Consider the following 20,725-nt stretch of genomic DNA (forward strand, 5'->3'; position numbering starts at 1 on the left):
GCTATCCCAAGCACCCACCTGTACATCCTCCCAGGTACTCTTATCCGTGAGACTGTTATTAGCTATTGTTTGGCCAGCTGCTTCTCCGCTACGGCAGAGAGTGGGTCCCTTTACCCCACAGCCGTGACATTCAGTCTTGTTGCCACTGACATTACATTAGCAACGGTAAATGATTTGACCCTATATTAATTGTGGCTGTTTGGGTTTAACTTGCTAAATGAGAAACCTTCAGATTCTCCAGTCAATGATGCAGTAGAAAAAAATCACGTAACACTTTTTCTAATTATATCAAAAAAGAACCAATCAACATCAGTAAGATATAAATAGTTAATCTTGACTTCACCCAAAGTGCCAAGAAGTCCATAAGGTTACAAATAGTTAATTTACTCTACCTTCTGTTTGTTGATTTTGTTTTTCTGGTTTCATATGTCTTTGTTCTGTTTTTCTTTTTGTTGGAGGAATCTGTTTCCTCTTGCATTCCTCGTGGCTTAGATTTCTCTATAAAAGGAACATTTGGTTTCTTTGATGAACGTCGGGTCATTTGTACTCCTTGTTTCCAGATTTCACTTTTTCTTTTGTTATCACTTGATGAGTTTTTTTATGCTGGTGTTAGATTTGTAGATGATGTGTTTTTTCCCAAAATGTCTTTTATCCTCAGCCCAAGTATATACTTTATTGTACTGATAGTCCAGTGTGTCTCTTTTAAATTTTATTTAACTTACTTTTCAATATTGAAACTTCACATTTTTCAATCGAATTTGGTTGTAACTTTCCATGTCAATGACTTGTTCATAATCTTCATAAATGTTTCCTGTTTCTTTTTATGTATTATCAATTGTAATCTGTAAATCTGTATTTTGGAATGGCTATTGTAGGTGGAAATAAAGATGGATTTTTGGTCTTGGTGTTAATTTTTATTTCGTTTCCGAAGATCTTCCGTATTAATTTTTTTTTTGTCAAACTTTGTTTATTGTTTTTTTACCAAATTTTTTAACATACATGTTATAAAATACAATTCGGATGAATCATTTGTACTAGAGATACATATAATTCCATTGTTAATTACATAACACTTTAGTATCTTAATATCTTTCATGACAACATCATACAAGATTCCCTTATTCCATTTAAATTTGCATCAAATATTTCTCTTTAATTTATTTATGTTTGTTATAATCGTTGTCATCGCTACATATGCGTTGTACACGAATAAGCTAACTTTTGGGAATCTCTGAAGGTTTGACATGCATGTGCACTGTCACGTCTTAAAGAGGCTCTGTCACCACATTATAAGTGCCCTATCTCCTACATAATGAGATTGGCGCTATAATGTAGGTGACAGCAGTGCTTTTTATTTAAAAAAACGATCTATTTTTACTATGTTATTAGCGATTTTAGCTTTATGCTAATGAGTTTCTCAATGGACAACTGGGCGTGTTTTACTATTGACCAAGTGGGCGTTGTACATAGGAGTGTATGACGCTGGCCAATCAGCGTCATACACTTCTCTCCATTCATTGTCAGTGCATAGGGATCCTTTTAGATCACTATGTGCTGTCTTATATGAACACATTAACGATACTGAATTGTTTAGACAGTGAAGACATTCCACGGGATGTCTATTCACAATCCCTGCACTTCGTTAATGTTTCTGCGGTAGTTACAGCAGAGGAGCGTAATCTCGTTGTAACCTGTGTGAGACAGTGACAGATAAAGTCATTGAGGGAAGGTACATTTCCCCTAGAATCCTGTCATATGTATCCTAGGCTCCAGGGAATGAGTAGTTTTTGCAATAGAAAGCTCTAGCTTTCCAATCTCGGCTTAAGGAAAAGCCGGAAAAAGGGCCTGGAGTTGGATTGGGGAAGAGCAGGGCGGGTTCCCCAATCCCTAGTCCATCTCTGTTTGTAGGACAAGGCTGCTGCTCAATTAGCTGCACCTGCAGCCTGTATATAAAAAGGTGCAGACACAGTGTGTGTCAGTCTCACCCCTGACTCAGACTGGAGACTACCAAGTCTGGAGTAGCCTGTATTCTATGTGAGTAAAGACCTGTGTTACTTTGTGTCCTTTAATGCACGGTGTCCCTGTCTCTGGCTACAAAGAAACCGCTGTACCAACCTCTCCTGATGCTAAACCCTCACATATGGTGGCCGATGCGGGCAGGTCTTAAAGAGACACACACCTATTTAAAAGGACTTTTGCTGCTCCAAGCGGAAAATCGTTGCTAGGGGCAACAACACAATTGTTTTTCTCCCCAAGAGTGCTTGGAAGTGTATGTCTTGGGTGAAGACGGCAACAGGGCTAGAAAAAGAGACTGTTAAAATGGACGAAATACTTAAACAGCTGATTCAGGCTAATATCAACCAGGGGAAGATAAGCACAGCTTTGCAAGAAGCCAGCGCGACTCAGCGAATGGTGCATGAGGAAGCCATGCCTGCACAGGCTGAAACCAATATTCTGCTGGGTGAAGCCCACAGACTGGCCTTAAAAGAACAGCAGCAAATTAATCGCCATTTGCAAGACAAAATTCAGGCCTCAGTGGAGAGGTCAGCGGGGCCTCATGGTTTGCGCCAAACCACTCGTGCAGTGGTACAGACATCTCTGCAGAAGATGACACCCACCGACAATGTTGAGGCCTATCTCATGGTGTTTGAGCGAGTGGCAGAACGAGAGAAGTTATCTTCAGATCAGTGGGCAGCAGTGGTGGCACCTTTCCTAACCGGAGAGCCGCAAAAGGCGTACTTTGATCTCAATGAGCAGGATGCCAAGGATTACTCCAAGCTGAAGGGTGAGACCCTTGCCCATCTGGGTGTTAATATGAATGTGCGTGCTCGACGGGTGCACAACTGGACTTTTGTGGAACACCTACCTGCCCGATCACAAATGTATGATCTTGTCCATCTTGCAAGGAAATGGCTACAGCCAGAGGAATCAACCCCTGCGCAGATCGTGGAGAGAGTGGTGCTTGACAAATACATCCGCTCCTTACCACCGAAGGTTCAGCGTTGGGTCGGTCAAGGAGATCCTACAGATGCGGAACAGCTGGTGAACCTGATTGAAAGGTACAGAGCTACTCAGGATCTACTTCAAGAAGTACCGCCTGGATGTTCTAACCCCAGGAACAGCAAATCGTGCGGAGCACCTGGTAAGACTGTTCCATTTACTAGAGGGGTGAGAAATGTCTTTAAGGGAGGTGGCTCAGAAGGGGAGCAGACGGAGGGAAGAAATCCCAGAGAGACACTGAAGGCCAGACCAGGGTCTCAAGTTGGGGACCGGGGCCGCATACAGTGCTGGCGGTGTTATGGACCTGGGCATATTGCTGCCAATTGTCCCCTGACTACTGAGCCAATGGAGTGTGATGCAGCAAGGCGAATATCCTTGTTTGCACGTCCTGTTTGTTCTGCTGAGACGGTTTATGAGACTGAACAACAAATGTGTGTCGTAAAAGTGGAAGGGTGTACTGTGAGTGCCTTGCTGGATTCTGGGAGTCCGGTTACCCTGGTGCATGCCAGCCTGATAGACCCTGGAACATTCAGAGGACATAGATTAGGGGTCCTGTGCATTCATGGGGACACTAAAGAATACCCCACCGCTTTGGTCACTCTAGAGACTTCCTGTGGAACCGCTTGCCATGAAGTGGGTGTGGTCAAGTCCCTGATGCACAGTGTGATCCTGTGGAGAGACTTCCCAGTGTTCTGGGACTTGTGGAGGAAGAAAGATGTAACCTCCACTGTAAATGTTAATGATGGTATTAATGTGTGCGCTGTGATTAGCCCAGAACCCTTTAACGAGGATGCTGAGGTGCCAGCAGTAGGGGTGACCACTGAGCCTGATAAATTTCCTCTGGCTGTTTTTGCTGGTGAAATAGATGAGCAGGAGGAAATTTCTGATATACCAGAGTTAAATGTATCACGTAACAATTTTGGGACTGCTCAACTTAGCGATCCCACATTGGTAAAAGCCAGGGAAAATACTAAGGTATTAAATGGAGTGCCTCACCATCCAGGGGCTGATAAGGTGTTTCCACACATGGCGGTTAACCAGGATTTGCTGTATCGGACAGATAACGTACGTGGGGAGGTTATTGAACAGCTGGTGATACCCCAACCGTATCGTAGAACGGTGTTGGACCTGGCTCATAAACACGTGCTGGGTGGACATCTAGGTTGCGAAAAGACCAGAGAGCGTATCTTACAACGATTCTTCTGGCCGGGGGTATATACGGAAGTTCAGAGGTATTGCGAGTCCTGCCCGGAGTGTCAGATAACGGCTCCTATGCAACATTTTAGGAGTCCGCTGGTGCCTTTGCCTATCATTGGGATCCCTTTTGAAAGAATTGCCATGGATCTGGTCGGCCCTTTAGTCAAATCCTCTAGAGGACATCAATATATCCTAGTGGTGTTGGACTATGCCACACGCTACCCTGAGGCAGTCCCTTTGCGAAATTCCTCTTCAAAAGCCATTGCAAGAGAGTTGTTTTACATGTTTTGCCGTACTGGTTTACCTAAGGAAATCCTTACCGATCAGGGAACTCCCTTTATGTCCAAAATCACCAAGGAATTATGTAAACTGCTGAAAATGAAACACCTGCGTACCTCCTATATATCACCCTCAAACTGATGGTCTTGTCGAAAGATTCAATAAGACATTAAAAGGCATGTTGAGGAAGGTGGTTAGTAAGGATGGGAAGGATTGGGACTGTCCTCTGCCCTATTTGATGTTCGTTGTACGTGAAGTTCCTCAATCATCCACAGGGTTTTCTCCTTTTGAACTTGTATACGGCAGACAACCCCGTGGTCTCCTGGACATAGCCAAGGAAACCTGGGAGCAAGAGTCCACACCTTATAGGAGTGTAATTGAGCATGTCACGTTGATGCAAGACCGAATCGCTGCGGTCATGCCGATAGATAAGGAACACTTGGAGCAAGCTCAGGATGCTCAGAGCAGGGTGTATAACCGAACTGCTAAAGTTAGAAATTTAAACTCTGGTGATCGAGTGTTGGTCTTAGTGCCAACCGTAGAAAGCAAATTTCTTGCTAGATGGCAAGGGCCGTATGAGATAATTGAAAAGGTGGGGGATGTAAATTATAAAGTTTACCAACCAGGTAAAAGGAAGACAGTGCAGTCATTCCATGTAAACTTAATTAAGCCATGGAAAGAAAGAGAGACCCTCGTGGCAGTAAGTACCCCCTATAGTCTTAACCCAGATGTGTATGTGTCAGAATCTCTCGCAAAGCCACAGAAACAGGAGACAAAAGAGTTTGTGCAAAGAAACACAGACGTGTTTTCAGAACTGCCAGGACAGACTAGTATAATAAAACATAACATTGTGACCGAGCCTCAGGTTCGGGTCCACTTGAAACCCTACAGAGTCCCTGAAGCTCGTAGACAAGCCATATCTGAGGAGGTCAAGAAAATGCTAGACCTTGGGATTATTGAAGAGTCAAAAAGTGAGTGGTCAAGTCCCATTGTATTGATTCCGAAACCAGATGGGTCATTACGTTTCTGTAATGACTTCCGCAAGTTAAATGAGATGTCAAAGTTTGACGCATACCCAATGCCAAGAGTTGACGAGTTAATAGAGAGACTGGGCCATTATTTTTGATTTAACCAAAGGCTATTGGCAAGTACCCCTCACGGAGGGCGCCAAAGAGAAAACTGCGTTCATCACCCCGGATGGTCTGTTTCAATATACTTGTTTACCATTTGGGCTACATGGGGCTCCAGCGACCTTTCAAAGGTTAATGGACATAGTCCTCAAACCCCATCGTCGGTATGCTTCGGCATATCTGGACGACATTATAATCTTTAGTGATGACTGGGAAAGCCACTTACCAAAAGTACAAGCAGTACTAAACTCCCTCAGAGCCGCGGGGTTAACAGCAAACCCAAAGAAATGTTCCTTAGGCTTGGAGGAAGCACGGTATCTGGGGTACATAATTGGGAGAGGGGTGATAAAGCCACAGGTCAACAAAGTTGAGGGTATCCAAAACTGGCCCCAGCCCTCAACCAAAAAGCAGGTCAGAGCTTTTCTAGGAATTGTAGGTTATTACCGCAGGTTCATTCCAAACTTTGCCAGCACAGCAGCACCCCTGACAGATCTTACCAAGGGAAGTAAGTCTGTCGTGGTCAAGTGGGACACGAAGGCTGAAAGCGCCTTTCAAGAGTTGAAACTGGCCCTGTGTAACCAACCAGTCTTAGTCACTCCTGACTTCAAAAGGAGTTTGTTGTCCAAACTGATGCTTCTGATGTGGGGCTCGGAGCAGTTCTGTCACAGGAGGTGGGTGGTGAGGAACATCCTGTGACCTATTTGAGCAGAAAGATTACCCCGGCTGAGAAAAACTATAGCATAGTTGAACGGGAGTGCTTGGCAATTAAGTGGGCACTTGAGTCCCTGAGATATTATTTATTGGGTCGTCGGTTTAAGTTGGTTACAGACCACTCTCCTCTTACGTGGATGTGTCAAGCTAAAGAGAGAAATGCAAGAGTTACACGGTGGTTTTTTTACTTTGCAGAACTTCAAATATACTGTGGAACACAGAGCAGGAAAACTGCAGGGCAATGCTGACGCTTTGCCTAGGACACACTGCCTTGTAGCTAAATGTGTCCGATCCCACGGGCTCGAACAGAGGAAGAAGGTATGTGAGACAGTGACAGATAAAGTCATTGAGGGAAGGTACATTTCCCCTAGAATCCTGTTATATGTATCCTAGGCTCCAGGGAATGAGTAGTTTTTGCAATAGAAAGCTCTAGCTTTCCAATCTCGGCTTAAGGAAAAGCCGGAAAAAGGGCCTGGAGTTGGATTGGGGAAGAGCAGGGCGGGTTCCCCAATCCCTAGTCCATCTCTGTTTGTAGGACAAGGCTGCTGCTCAATTAGCTGCACCTGCAGCCTGTATATAAAAAGGTGCAGACACAGTGTGTGTCAGTCTCACCCCTGACTCAGACTGGAGACTACTAAGTCTGGAGTAGCCTGCATTCTATGTGAGTAAAGACCTGTGTTACTTTGTGTCCAGTGCCTGGTAGGAAGGCACTTGGTATAGTTTGATAATATCTTGTTTAGTTAGTGCTCAGACGAGCAGGATTTATTTTGTATTTTGCCTTGTTGTACAAGAGGCTGTTTCTTTGACAAGAATAAAACACAGGCAAAGCCCTGTTATGAACTTTAATGCACGGTGTCCCTGTCTCTGGCTACAAAGAAACCGCTGTACCAACCTCTCCTGATGCTAAACCCTCACACCTGTCATTTACAGTGTAATCTCTGCTGTAACTACCACAGAAACATTAACGAAGTGCAGGGATTGTGAATAGACATCCCGTGGAATGTCTATTCACTGTCTATACACTTCAGTATCGTTAATGTGTTACTATACTAATCTAAAAGGATCCCTATGCGCTGACTAAATGAATGGAGAGGAGTGTATGACGCTGATTGGTCAGTGTCATACACTCCTCTGTACAACGCCCACTTGGTCAATAGTAAAACACGCCCAGTTGTCCATTGAGAAACTCATTAGCATAAAGCAAAATTCCCTAATAAAGTGGTGAAGATAGATCGTTTTTTTAAATAAAAAGCACTGCTGTCACCTACATTATAGCGCCCATCTCCTTATGTAGGAGATAGGCCACTTATAATGTGGTGAGAGAGCCTCTTTAAAAGATTGTTCCCATCGGTTGGTTTTGAATATAATGTTGCGGATAGCTTTATTTATTTTAACATCCAAGTACCGTATTTTTCGGACTACAAGACGCACCCGACTATAAGACGCACCCAGGTTTTAGACAATGGAAAATAGGAAAAAATGTCATATTTTACTTTACAAAGAAAAAACTATTGGTTTAAAAAAAAATTTTGTTCAGTTTCACCACATTCTAAGAGTCATAACTTGTTTTTCCATCGTTTGAGGGGTGTGAGGGCTTATTTTTTGCGGGACGAGCTGTAGTTTTTATAAGCACAATTTTTTTGGTACATACGATTTTTTTTAATCACTTTTTATTTCATTCTTTTTAGCGCTATGGTGGCCAAAAGACAAAGATTCTCGGGTTTTAAATTTTATTTTTTTTCACGTCGTTCACTGTGTGAGTCAAATAATGCTATATTGTAATAGTTTCAGACTTTTACGGACGCAGCGGTACCAATTTTTTTTATTTTTACATTGTGATTTGTGATTTATTTTTTTACTTTTAAAAACATTTTTTTAACACATTTTATTAGTTTCCCTAGTGGACTTGAACCAGCGATCATTAGATCGCTGGTACAATGCATGGATGAGTTATGGTAACAGCGTAACTCGCTGAGCTACGCTGTATCCGTAACTCCCATAGTAGGGAATGGCAGTTACAGAAGCAGCGTAGCTCAGCTCGACCATGTAACCAGGAAGTGGCCGGAAGACTGCGGAGCCGGTAAGATAGAACGGGACCCCGTTCTAGAGATAGATGCGGGTCCCAGAGCTGGGACCTGCATCTATCTGACATTTATGACATATACTGTGAATATCAAATAAGTAGTAGGACAACAGCACACGTCTTCAAATCATCAAAGTGGTTTTATTGTCAAGACATCCACAAACGACAGGCCTGTCGTTTCTGGTTGTCTTGACAATAAAACCACTTTGATGATTTGAAGACGTGTGCTGTTGTCCTACTACTTATTTGAAATTCACATCATGCCGGAGTGGGTTTGCCTGGCTTGACAGCGTGCACCGTACACCGTACCATACTCGTGATTAGTGCTGCTTCAAAAATCCTTTTTCTCTTGATATCCTGTGAATATGTCATAAATGTCCTTCATGAAAATACCAGTATAAATGCCGCGGTCGCTATTGTCCGCGGCATTTAACTACTTAAACGGCCAGGAGCAGTGTGATCGCTGTTCCCGGCCGTTAGAGCAGCGTGTCAAAATCTGACACCTGCAGTGTATGGAGCGGGCTCAGCGTGTGAGCCCGCTCCATACATTATCCCCTGATATACCGGCACATCACGGGTCGGGAAGGGGTTAAGTAAGGAGCGGTCAGGAGGCCCGGCGCTGCCGGGTCCCTTGACTGCCGACTATACGACGCAGGGACTTTTTAGCAAGATTTATTCTTGCTAAAAACTGCGTCTTATAGTCTGAAAAATATGGTCATTATTTTTTTATCACAATCCAGTGAGAACTCAGTGGCATTGTTTTAAAGGGAATGTGTTGTTAGCAAAAAATGTATTCTTTTTTTTTAGTTAAACAATTAGTGTGTAGGTGATTAAACATTGTTCTAATTTTTTTTATTTTTTTCACGAGTCAGGAAATATTAGATTCTAATTTATAATATTTCCCAGCACTGGTCACTAGATGGAGCAATTCCCAAAATTGCAGCATTGCATGTGGTAAAGCAACCACATTGCTTTATGCTGCAAAATTGGGAAAAAATCCCTCGCTCTAGTGAGCTCTCAGAATCCCCCCCTCCTTTATCTTGGCTAGTGCCGGGAGAAACGAGGGGATTGAACGGTCAAACCTCCTACACTGTGTGTCGCCATTTTTTGAGCTAACACACAGTGTAGAAGGTTTACATACAGTAGTAAACACACACTGAAACACTAACATACATAGAAATCACTTACCTGCTCCTGCCGCCGCCGCTCCCTCCGGTCCGTCCGCTCCGTCTGCTGCCGCTGCTCCAAGTTCACAAGTCTGGAAGCCGCGACTGGAAGTAGTAATCTTACTGTCCGGCCGCGACTTCCGGTCTACAGGAAAATGGCGCCGGACGGCGCTCAGTTCAACTTGGACTGTGTGGGAGCGGCGCATGCGCCGTTCCCACACAGACGGCGTACTCCATAGTGGATGGAACGGGCCCCGTTCGCATTCACTATGGGACTGTAGCTGCCGTATTCCATGTCTGTATGTGTCGTTAATCTACACATACAGAAATGGAAAAATAAATGGCAGCCCCCATAGGGAAGAAAAAGTAAAAAGAAAAAAAAAGTAACACACAAACACACAAATAAATACAAAAGTTTTTTTATAAAACACTAACATCAAACGGATATAAAAAAATTTTTTTGGGCGACACTATTCCTTTAAAGGGAACCTGTCACCAGCATTTCACCTATTAAACCAGAAATACCTGGTGGTAGTGGCTGAAAAATCATTTCTATATAACCTATAATTGTCTTCTTAGTCGGACCTGTAACTTTAGTATTCAGTTTTTTAGTGTTCCCACACCGTATGCTAATGAGCAGAAAAGAGTAAAATCTTTGTTTGAAAAGAGTCAAATCTTCATTCCTCAAGTCTTTCCGAGTTTACCCCGCCTCCTTACTTTTGATTGACAGCTCCTCGCCACACAAAATCCTGAGCTTACGCATTGATATCCTATTCTGGTATGGGCGTACAACGGGACACCGGATTATTACGATAAAAGGCGCAAAATGTTTGCAGACCATTATTTAAATTCGGAGGAGGAGTTTAGGAGAGGGGATAACGGTAATGAACTTTTGATAGCAGCGGCCAGTGAGGGGTAAGTAAAGTTCAATAGGTGCAATGCTGGTGACAGGTTCCCTTTAACCCTTTCACGACCAAGGACGAAAATGAACGTCATGGTCGGCTGCTAGTTCCCGCACCATGACGTTCATTTTCGTCCGCATTTCAAACTGTCACTCTGTGTAAACACCGAGTGACAGACGCGCGCTGACAGCTGTCCTAGACAGCTGAGACATCAGTCTCGCCGGACAGCGGACCATCGCCGCTGCTTTCGCCAGTTAACCCCTTAAGTGCGGCGACGGATTGCCGTCGCCGCATTTAAGTGGTTTGAAGCACATCGGCAGGCCCCACGAAGTGATCGTTGGGGCTACCGATGCTTGTCACGGCAATCGGAGGTCAGATAATGACCTCCAGGTTGCCATGTACGGAAGCCTCGGAGGAACAGCCTCCGGCCGTTCCTCCTCTGCTTCCTGTCAGTGTGACAGTCACGTCACAATGACAGTTAGAGTACATTACACTACGTGTTGTACCAAAAAGAGAAATGCATGGAGTCTTTAAGTCAAAATATAAAACATGTACTTTAATAGACAAAAATATATAAACACATGAACTGTTTAAAAATGAAACACCACAGATGACAGACAAAAAGAGCGCCAAAAACATGAGATAGTTACCCATACAGTTTCATATAACCATAACATGTCAATATATTCATTGGTACAAAGTGTCATAAATAGAGTGCATAGTGCAGCATGACTACTTGAACCATAGATGTAACTGGTTCTGAGAGTATGAAAAGATGTACTGTTGTTGATCACAGGGCAATTGGAGACCCCCCTTAACCACTATTCTATTGATCATAAAGTGCAAAGTGCAAACAAAGGGTGAACTGAACAGAGGTGAACTACTGACCCATGATGCTGTATCTCTGGAAATGACGACCTGCCCCGACGCGCGTTTCGGCTTCCGCCTTCGTCTGAATATTTATTAGGAGTACAGTCGTGTTATGTGGGGAGGACGTGTTTATGTCTAAATGATGTACGTACATACCCTATGTATAGGTTCTATTACACTACGTGTGTAGTGTAATGTACTCTAGCAGCGATCAAAGCTGCAAGTCTAAGTGTTCCCTAGTGGGACAAGTAAAAAAAAGTAATAAAAATGTTTTAAAAAAAAGTGTAAAAATAAAAGTTATAAGTTCTATAAACACAAAATGCTTTTTTTTCCCTATTATAAGACTTTTATTATAGAAAAAAAATGAACACGTTAAAAAAGTACACATATTTGGTATCACCGCGTTCGTAACGACCCCAACTATAAAACTATAATGTTATTTTTCCCGCACGATGAACACCCCAGAAAAAAGCAATAAAAAACTACGACAGAATCACAATTTTTTTGGTCACCACCGCTCCCTAAATAAAGAATAAAAAGTGATCAAAAAGTCACATGTACCCAAAAATAGTACCAATAAAAACTTCTATCCGTCCCGCAAAAAACAAGCCCTTACACAGCTTTTTTGACAAAAAAATAAAAAAATTATGTCTCTCAGAATATGGTGACAGAAATTTTTTTTTTTATAAATAAGTCATTTTATTGTGCAAACGCTAAAAAAAAAGGAACAAACCTATATACATATGGTATCGCCGTAACCATACCAACTCGCAGAATAAAGTAAAAATGTCATTTATAGCGTACGGTGAGCGCCGCAAAAAGAAAACCTAAAAAACGGTGTCAGAATTCCTGTTTTTTGCTCAGGATTGCAAAAAAATTGAATAAAAAGTGATCAAAAAAAATCGCATGTACCCCAAAATGGTACCAATGAAAACTACAGATTGTCCCGCAACAAATAAGCCCTCACACGGCTCCGGTGGTGAAAAAATAAAAAAGTTCTGCCTTTCAGAATATGGCGATGCAAAATGTGCAGAGTGTCCAAAAGTGGAAAAGATCGGGCGCCATTTATCAGTGCGACACCGGCCACATATCTATGAAATATTATTTATTTACCCCATTATCATACCCTCTTATTATGCCCTGATGTTCTCCGCACATGCCCCCCACATTATAAACTGAAATACCAGCGAAACCCAAAACAGAAACCTACCAAGCAAAATCTGCGCTCCAAAAGCAAAATGGCGCTCCCTCCCTTCTGAGGTCTGCAGCGTGCCCAAGCAGCAGTTTGCGCCCACACATATGGCGTCGCCATACCCGAGAGAACCCGCTTAACGTTTTATGAGGTATTTGTCTTCTGTGGCACAAACTGGGCACAACATATTATGCACTAAAATGGCGTATCAGTGGAAAATTGCAACTTTCACTTTGAACCATCCGCTGCGCATTAACCCCTTTGCGCACTATGACTTAATTGTCCGTCATGATGCGGTGGTTGATGTATGGAGCCCGCTCCATAAGCTGCGGGTGACGGCTGTGTATTACAGCAGGCCCCCTCGGTACGAACGGACAGGTAAAGCGATCGCTCTGTTACAGAAGCCTGTAAGTATAACAATATACTGCAATACATTAGTATTGCAGTATATTATACCAGTGATCCAATGATCGCTGGATCAAGTCCCCTAAGGGGATTGATTAATAAAATGTGTAGAAGAATTATAGTTATTAGTAGTGAGAATTTTTTTTTTTTAAAGTTAAAAAAACAAAACACCTTTTCGCATTTTTCTTCTAAAGTAATGTAAAAAAATGAACAAAATTGGTATCGCTACGTCCGTAAAAGTCTGAACTATTACAATATACCATTATTTAATTTGCACAGTGCACACCTTAAAATAATGTACTAATTGAACCCGCCAAAATCGCTGTTTTTTTTTTTTGTCACCTTCGCTCTAAAAAAAAAATGTAATACAATTTTTGAATCACTTTTTATGTACCAAAAAATGGTACCAATAAAAACTACAGCTCCTCCTGCAAGAAATAAGCCCTCACACCGCTCTATTGATGGAAAAATAAAAAAGTTATGGCTCTTGGAAAGCGGGGAATGAAAATCTAAAATATGAAAGCAAAAAATGGATCAGTCCTGAAAGGGTTAATTCATTTCTAATGGAAAAAACTTTTGACCACATGTGGGGTATTTCCGTACTCGGGAGAAATTGCTTTATAAAAAATAGTTGTTTTTTTCCTCCTTTATCCCTTGTGAAAATGAGAAAATGCAACATTTTAGTGGAAAAAATTTTGATATTAATTTTCGCGCCCTAATTCTAATGAACTCTGCAAAAGACCAGTGGGGTGTAAATGCTCACTATAACCTTAGAAAAATTCCTTGAAGGTTTTTCCAAAATAGGGTCACTTTTGGTGGGTTTCCACTGTTTTGGTCCCTCCAGTGCATTGCAAATGCGACATGGCACCGAAAACCATTCCAGCAAAATCATAAATCCAAATGGCGCCCCTTCCCTTCTGAGCCCTGCTGTGGGTCCAAACAGCAGTTTATTACCACATATGGGGTATTGTCGTAATCGGGAGACATTGCTTTACAAATGTTGGGGTGCATTTTCTTCGTTATTCCTTGTAAATAATAAAAATTTCTATGTTGTTTCAGAAAAAAAGTAAATTTTAATTTTTACAGACTAATTCCAATATATTTAGCGAAAAACCTGTGTGGTCAAAATGCTAACTATACCCCTAGATAAATACCTTAAGGGGTCTAGTTTTCGAAATGGGGTAGTTTATGGGGAGTTTCTATCGTTCTGGCAGCTCAAAGCTTTTCCAAATGTACAGTGGGGCCTAAAACATTTTCAAGCAAAATATGAGTCCTGAAATCCTCCGGGTGTTCCCTTCCTTTTGGGTCCTGCCGTGTGTCCAGGCAGCGCATTAGGGCCACAATGTGGGTATTTTTGAAAACAGGAGAAAGAGGGTGATAGATTTTGTGGTGTGTTTCTTCATTCTCATGGTCGCTTTACAAAGAAATTGGTATTCAAACTGATCACTTTTTTTCATAAAAGTGAACATTTTTTTTTTTTCACCTGCTATGTATTACATTTTGCTGAAAACTGTGGGGTCAAAATACTTACTATACCCCTAGGTAAATACCTTAAGGGGTCTAGTTTTCTAAATGGGGTCATTTGTGGGGGTTTCCATCACTCTGAGACCTATGAGCCTCTGAAAACCGGGCTTGGTGCAGGAAAACAAAATGTACTTCAAAATTTATAAAATTATTATTCAATTTGTAAGTCCTCTAAATTGCTGAAAATGTATTTTATTTTTTCAAAAGTGCTGCCAAAATAGAGTAAAGAGATAGAAATATATATTTAATTAAAAAAATTGTACAGCATGTGTGTACATATGTGACATATTGCAGTTAAAAATAGGGGAAATGGTAATTTTTACAAAATTTCTTCTATTTTTTAATTAATTTCCGCAAATTGTATCAGTCTACTTTTACCACTAAAATAAAGTACAACATGTGACGAAAAAACAATGTCAGAATTACTTGGATATTCAAAACTTTCACAGAGTTATTCTCTGATAAAGTCAGACATACCAGATTTGACAAATATGGCTTGGTCATTAAGGTACAAACATGCCCGGTCATTAAGGGGTTAAGTAATGGATAAACTTCTCCAGTTTTTCTTCACTACCATTCCATAAATGGAATACATCGTACACATATCATGGCCACACCTGGATATTGTTCTTGAATTAATCACTATTTAAATGTATAGATTCAAAGGAAGCCATAAAGATATTGGCATAACCTGGAGCTGCAGAGGAACCCATCGAAATCTCCTGCAGCTTCAGGTAATACTCAATACCGAATCTAAAGTAGTTTTTAGTAAACTCAAGGTCTAGTAATGACATACAGTACTGTACAAAAATTTTAAGCAGTTGTGGGAAAATGCTCCAAAGTAAGAGTGCTCTCAAAGATAGAAATGTTAAGGGTTTTTTTGTATCAATTAACAAAATACAAAGTGAATGAACAGAAGAGAAATCTAAATCAAATCAATATTTGGGGTGACCACTCTTTGCCTTCAAAACAGCAGCAATATTCTAGGTTCACTGGCTCAAAGTAATGGATTTTGTAGGATTATAGTCCAGTGTATAATTAACCAAATTTTGCCAAACAGGTGATAATGATCATCATTTTCATATGTAGGTTGAAACACAGTCATTAAAGGGAATGTGTCGCTAGAATTAAATTTTATTTTTTTCGTTTAAACAGTTAGTATATACATGATTAGACATTGTTCTAATTTTTTTTATTTTTTCACAAGTCAGGAAATATTATAAATTAGATTCTAATTTATAACATTTCCCTGTGCTGGTCACTAGAGGGAGCAATTCCCAAAATTGCAGCATTGGCATGTGGTAAAGCAACCTCATTGCTTTATGCTGCAAAATTGGAGAAGACACACTCGCTCTAGTGTGCTCAATTAATCCCCCCTCCCTTATCCTGGCTAGTGCCAGGAGAAAGGAGGAGGGGGTTGAATGTTCAAACCTCCTACACTGTGTGCCACCATTTTTTGAGCGAATGCACAGTGTAGTAGGCTTACATACAGTGGTAATCACACAGTAAAACACAAACATAACTTACCTGCTCCTGCCGCCGCCGCTACGTCCGCTCCTAGTCCTTGCTTCTGAACACATGTCCGGAAGCCGCGACCGGAAGTAGTCATCTTACTGTCCGGACGCAGGCTTCCGGTCCACAAGAAAGTGGCGCCGGATGTCGCTCGGCCGAAGACCTTCCTTTTTGGACGGCGTACACCATAGTGAATGGAACGGCTCCCGTTCGCATTCTCTATGGGGATGTATGTGCCGTATTCCATCTCTGTATGTGTCGTTAATCGACACATACAGAGATGAAAAAAAAATGGCAGCCCCAAAATTGAAGTTAAAGTTAGAAAAAATAAAAAAGTAAAACACAAACACACAAATAAATAACATTTATTTTAATTTAACACACACTAAAAGCAAATTGATATTAAAAATTTTTTTTTTCGCGACATCTGTCCTTTAACTGTAACAGAAACCGCTGTGTAGGAGGCCTAAAAATGGGTGAGGAACAGCCAAACTCTGTTACAAAGGTAAAGTTGTAGAAACCCGTTTCATGTTACAGGTCCACCATGGAAGGACCGAGCACAGCAACAAGACATAAGGTAGTTATACTGCATCAGCAAGGCCTCTCTAAGGCAAAGATTTCAAAGCAGACTGGGGTTTCAAAATGCGATTTCCAAGCTCTTTTGAAGAAGCACATAGAAATGGGCAATGTTGAGGACTATAGATGCAGTGGTCGGCCAAGGAACCTTCGTGCAGCAGATCAAAGACACATCATGCTTACTTAACTTTGAAACCGGAAGAATTCCAGCAGTGCCATCAGCTCAGAACTGTGAGAAACCAGTGGGACCCAGGTACACCCATCTGCTGTTTGGAGAAGTCTGGCCAGAAGTAATCTTCATGGAAGAATTGCGGGCAAAAAGCCATAACTTTGACATGGAAACAAGGCCAAGTGACTCAGCTACGCATGAAAACATAGAAACTGGGGTGCAGAAAAAATGGCAGCAGGTGCTCTGGACTGAGGAGTCAAAATTTTAAATATTTGGCTGTAAAAGAAGGCAGATTAATCGCCCAAGGGATGGAGAGTGGTACAATAATGAGTGTCTGCATTCAATAGTGAAGCATGGTGGAGGTTCCTTGCAAGTTTGGGGCTGCATTTCAGCAAATTGAGTTGGGGATTAGGTCAGGGTTAATGGTGTCCGCAATGCTGAGAAATACAGGAAGATACTTATCCATCATGCAATACCATCAGGGAGACGTCTGATTGGCGCCAAATTCATTCTGCAGCAGGACAATGACTCCAAGCATACAGCCAATGTCATTAAGAACTATCGTCAGCGTAAGGGAGCCCTGGAATTGATGATATGGCACCCACAGAGCCCTGATCTCAACATCATGAAGTCTGTCTGAGATTACAGAAAGATTTGAGGTAGCCTACATCCACAGATACGACTGAAGAAGAAAAAAAGGGAAAAGCACGGCGCCACATAGTGCACAGTAAATGCTGGTAGAGAGTGCAGTTAACAATGGGGCAAAGCAATTGCTCACCTTGAAGGCTTGTGCAAACTACAGGCACAACACTGGTTGAAAGAATTTTCAGCTGCAGCCAGGTCCAGTCCAGTGAAACCGCAACGGTTACCGCCAATGCATGGGATTGTTAGAGGATAAAAAATTGTGTGTGTGTGTGTGCGTGTGTGTGTGTGTGTGTGGCTGGGTTCACACGACCTATTTTCAGACGTAAACGAGGCGTATTATGCTTCGTTTTACGTCTGAAAATAGGGCTACAATACGCCGGGAAACATCTGCCCATTCATTTGAATGGGTTTGCCGACGTACTGTGCAGACAACCTGTCATTTACGCGTCGTCGTTTGACAGCTGTCAAACGACGACGCGTAAAATGACTGCCACGGCAAAGAAGTGCAGGACACTTCTTTGCAACGTAATTTGAGCCGTTCTTCATTGAAGTCAATGAAGAGCAGCTCAAGATTTACGAGCGTCGCATAATGCGAGGAGGAGCTTTTACGTTTGAAACGATGCAGCTGTTTTCTCCTGAAAACAGTCTGTCTTTTCAGACGTAAAAGGTAGCTAGCGTGTGCACATACCCTGTGTGTGTGTGTGTGTGTGTGTGTGTGTGTGTGTGTGTGTGTATGTATATATATATATATATATATATATATATATATATTAGTGTGAAGAAAGGATCGCAGCACTCCAATAGGTTGATGTCAAACAAAAAAATTGGTTTATTGTTCCATGTTTCAAAGGATAAGCTACGTTTCAGTCCTCTCACAGGACGATTTTCAAGCTGAGAGAGGACTGAAACGTAGATTATGTATGTCACTGGCAGGCACTGCATATATTCTGCCACATACCCTATGAACCACTGTAACTCAAAAACACAAAAATGGGTATGTATGAGGCAAGAACGTATCTATCATAAAGTAACCATATGAATATTCGAAATATATTTATTTAAATTTGATACACTACACAAAAGTTAAAAACATTTAAAATTAGCATAAAACATGCCATATACGAATCACTGGGAGGGGGGGGGCACCATGATAAGTGGCAAACAAATTGAAACCCCCACTCACTCACCTAAACCCCTAGAACAGACATTCTATGCATGAAGTATTTAGAGAAAAAATTTAAATGTTGCATCAAATAAGCATCAGATCAGCATGTCCTGTTCTTGAACCATAAGGGGAGAAGGGGATTGAAAGCCCCACGCGTATCGCCACAAAGTGGCTTCCTCAGGGGTGCGTTTGAATAAGAACGTATAGTGCTATTATATAGAGCAGTAAATACATGATAATCATGAGTGCAATAGCATGCACCCTAGGGCGCACTCACCTCACTTCCTACTCCGAATGGACAGGTGTGATGACTGAATGGCCACCCGCTCGAATTTAGAAGGCAAATTAACAGGATTTGACCAGATCAACATGGTTAAACCATTTCAAATATCAACTTAGGGATATTATAGAAAAGGAAATAATCCAAGGTAAAAAACAAACGTTTCATAGAGATAGAACAGATTTTGAAAAGCAGAAAGCATACAAATGGAAACATGCAGGCAATAGAAGACAAGGATATATGAATTCCAATACAAAACAAAATGTTGCATCATTTACTGCTGAACAGTCTTCCATTGATTTTTTTATCCACGGACACAAGCGATACCGAGAGAGGACCAGGCGAGGTAAACGTGAAAAAAAGAGGACCGAGACACAGGGAATGGTCTCCCAAACGCAGAAAACAGAATTTCTCAAAACAACATCACACCTGAACAATACCGCAACACAACAACTACAAATTATCAACCTTACCTCATATGCACTAACGTCACTGGAAAGGTCAGTCTTGGAAAAAAGGACTCACTTTCTCGCCCACAAGAAGGTTAGACAAATTTGAACTCACTAAAGACGTTTATTTATTTTGTAGACAACTCATGTTCTAGACACTATATCACCAACCCTCCATGATTGACAACTTACCAGAGGAGGATCGACAAGCATTCCGAGATCTTTTGGATCTATTGAGAGAATGAGAGTGGTGAGATATCGGGTAAGAAAAAATTTCCCCACAAAATTCCTTCACAGAAGACCCCGTCATTTAAGTTATGTCCACCCATACAAATTTTCTTTGAACTAGTGTCCAGAGACATTCCAGAATTTGAGATATTTAAATATCAACAGGACAACCTCACAAAATCTGAGACACTAGCTCTCTCTTCCTTGAGTGAAAATGACACATTCATTATCAAAGAAGCAGACAAAGGAGGTAATATTGTACTATGGGGCATCTAACAATATACTCAAGAAGCAATAAAACAACTGACTAACACATCTTTCTACCAGGTCTTACCATCTGACCCTACTGACATCTTCACAAAAAAATTGGATCTACTTATTGATGCAGCATTGCGTTATGGAATTGTCAACAACAACGAATGTAAGGATCTGAAAACAGAGAAACCTATTATACCTACCTTTTATTTAGTACCTAAGGTGCATAAATCTCTGACAAACCCTCCAGGCAGGCCTATTGTAGCTGGCATAGGCAGTCTTTGTGAAAAGGCTTGCACATACATAGATTATTTTCTACAGCCCATGGTATTACAACTTAAATCCTACACTAGGGATTCTATGCACCTAATAGAACAATTGAATAGTTTGGAAGTTCCTAAAGGTACCTTAGTTGTATCCTTGGATGTGGAATCCCTATATACAAACATTAAACCCCATTGGGGGTTACGAGCATTCATGTATCACCTAAACCAGCAGACGGCATCTTATAGACAGCATGATTCCTTCTTGTTGGACTTACTCGAATTTGTCCTTGGACACAATTATTTTGTGTTTGACAAAAAAAATTATCGCCAGGTTTCCGGCACAGCCATGGGGACACGTTGTGCTCCCTTCTACGCAAACCTTTTTTTAGGTTGGTGGGAGGAGAGACACGTTTATCCATCTACAAAGTTTCAACAGCATGTCATCAAATGGCAAAGATATATAGAGGACATTCTCATATTTTGGAGAGGAACAGAAGAAGAATGTAGGATATATATTGAAGAACTCAATAAGAATCCGTGGAACATACATCTAACTGCAAAAATCTCAAAAGAGATGGTTGAGTTCCTTGACTTAAAAATTATAATAAGTGGACCACAAGTACGGACCACACTGTATCGCAAAGAGACATCCACCAACAATTTACTACACTACCAAAGCTTTCATCCACCACACCTAAAATATGGTATCCCAACAGGACAA

Source organism: Rhinoderma darwinii, chromosome 2 (assembly GCF_050947455.1).
Source record: "Rhinoderma darwinii isolate aRhiDar2 chromosome 2, aRhiDar2.hap1, whole genome shotgun sequence".
Taxonomy (NCBI): Eukaryota; Metazoa; Chordata; class Amphibia; order Anura; family Rhinodermatidae; genus Rhinoderma; species Rhinoderma darwinii.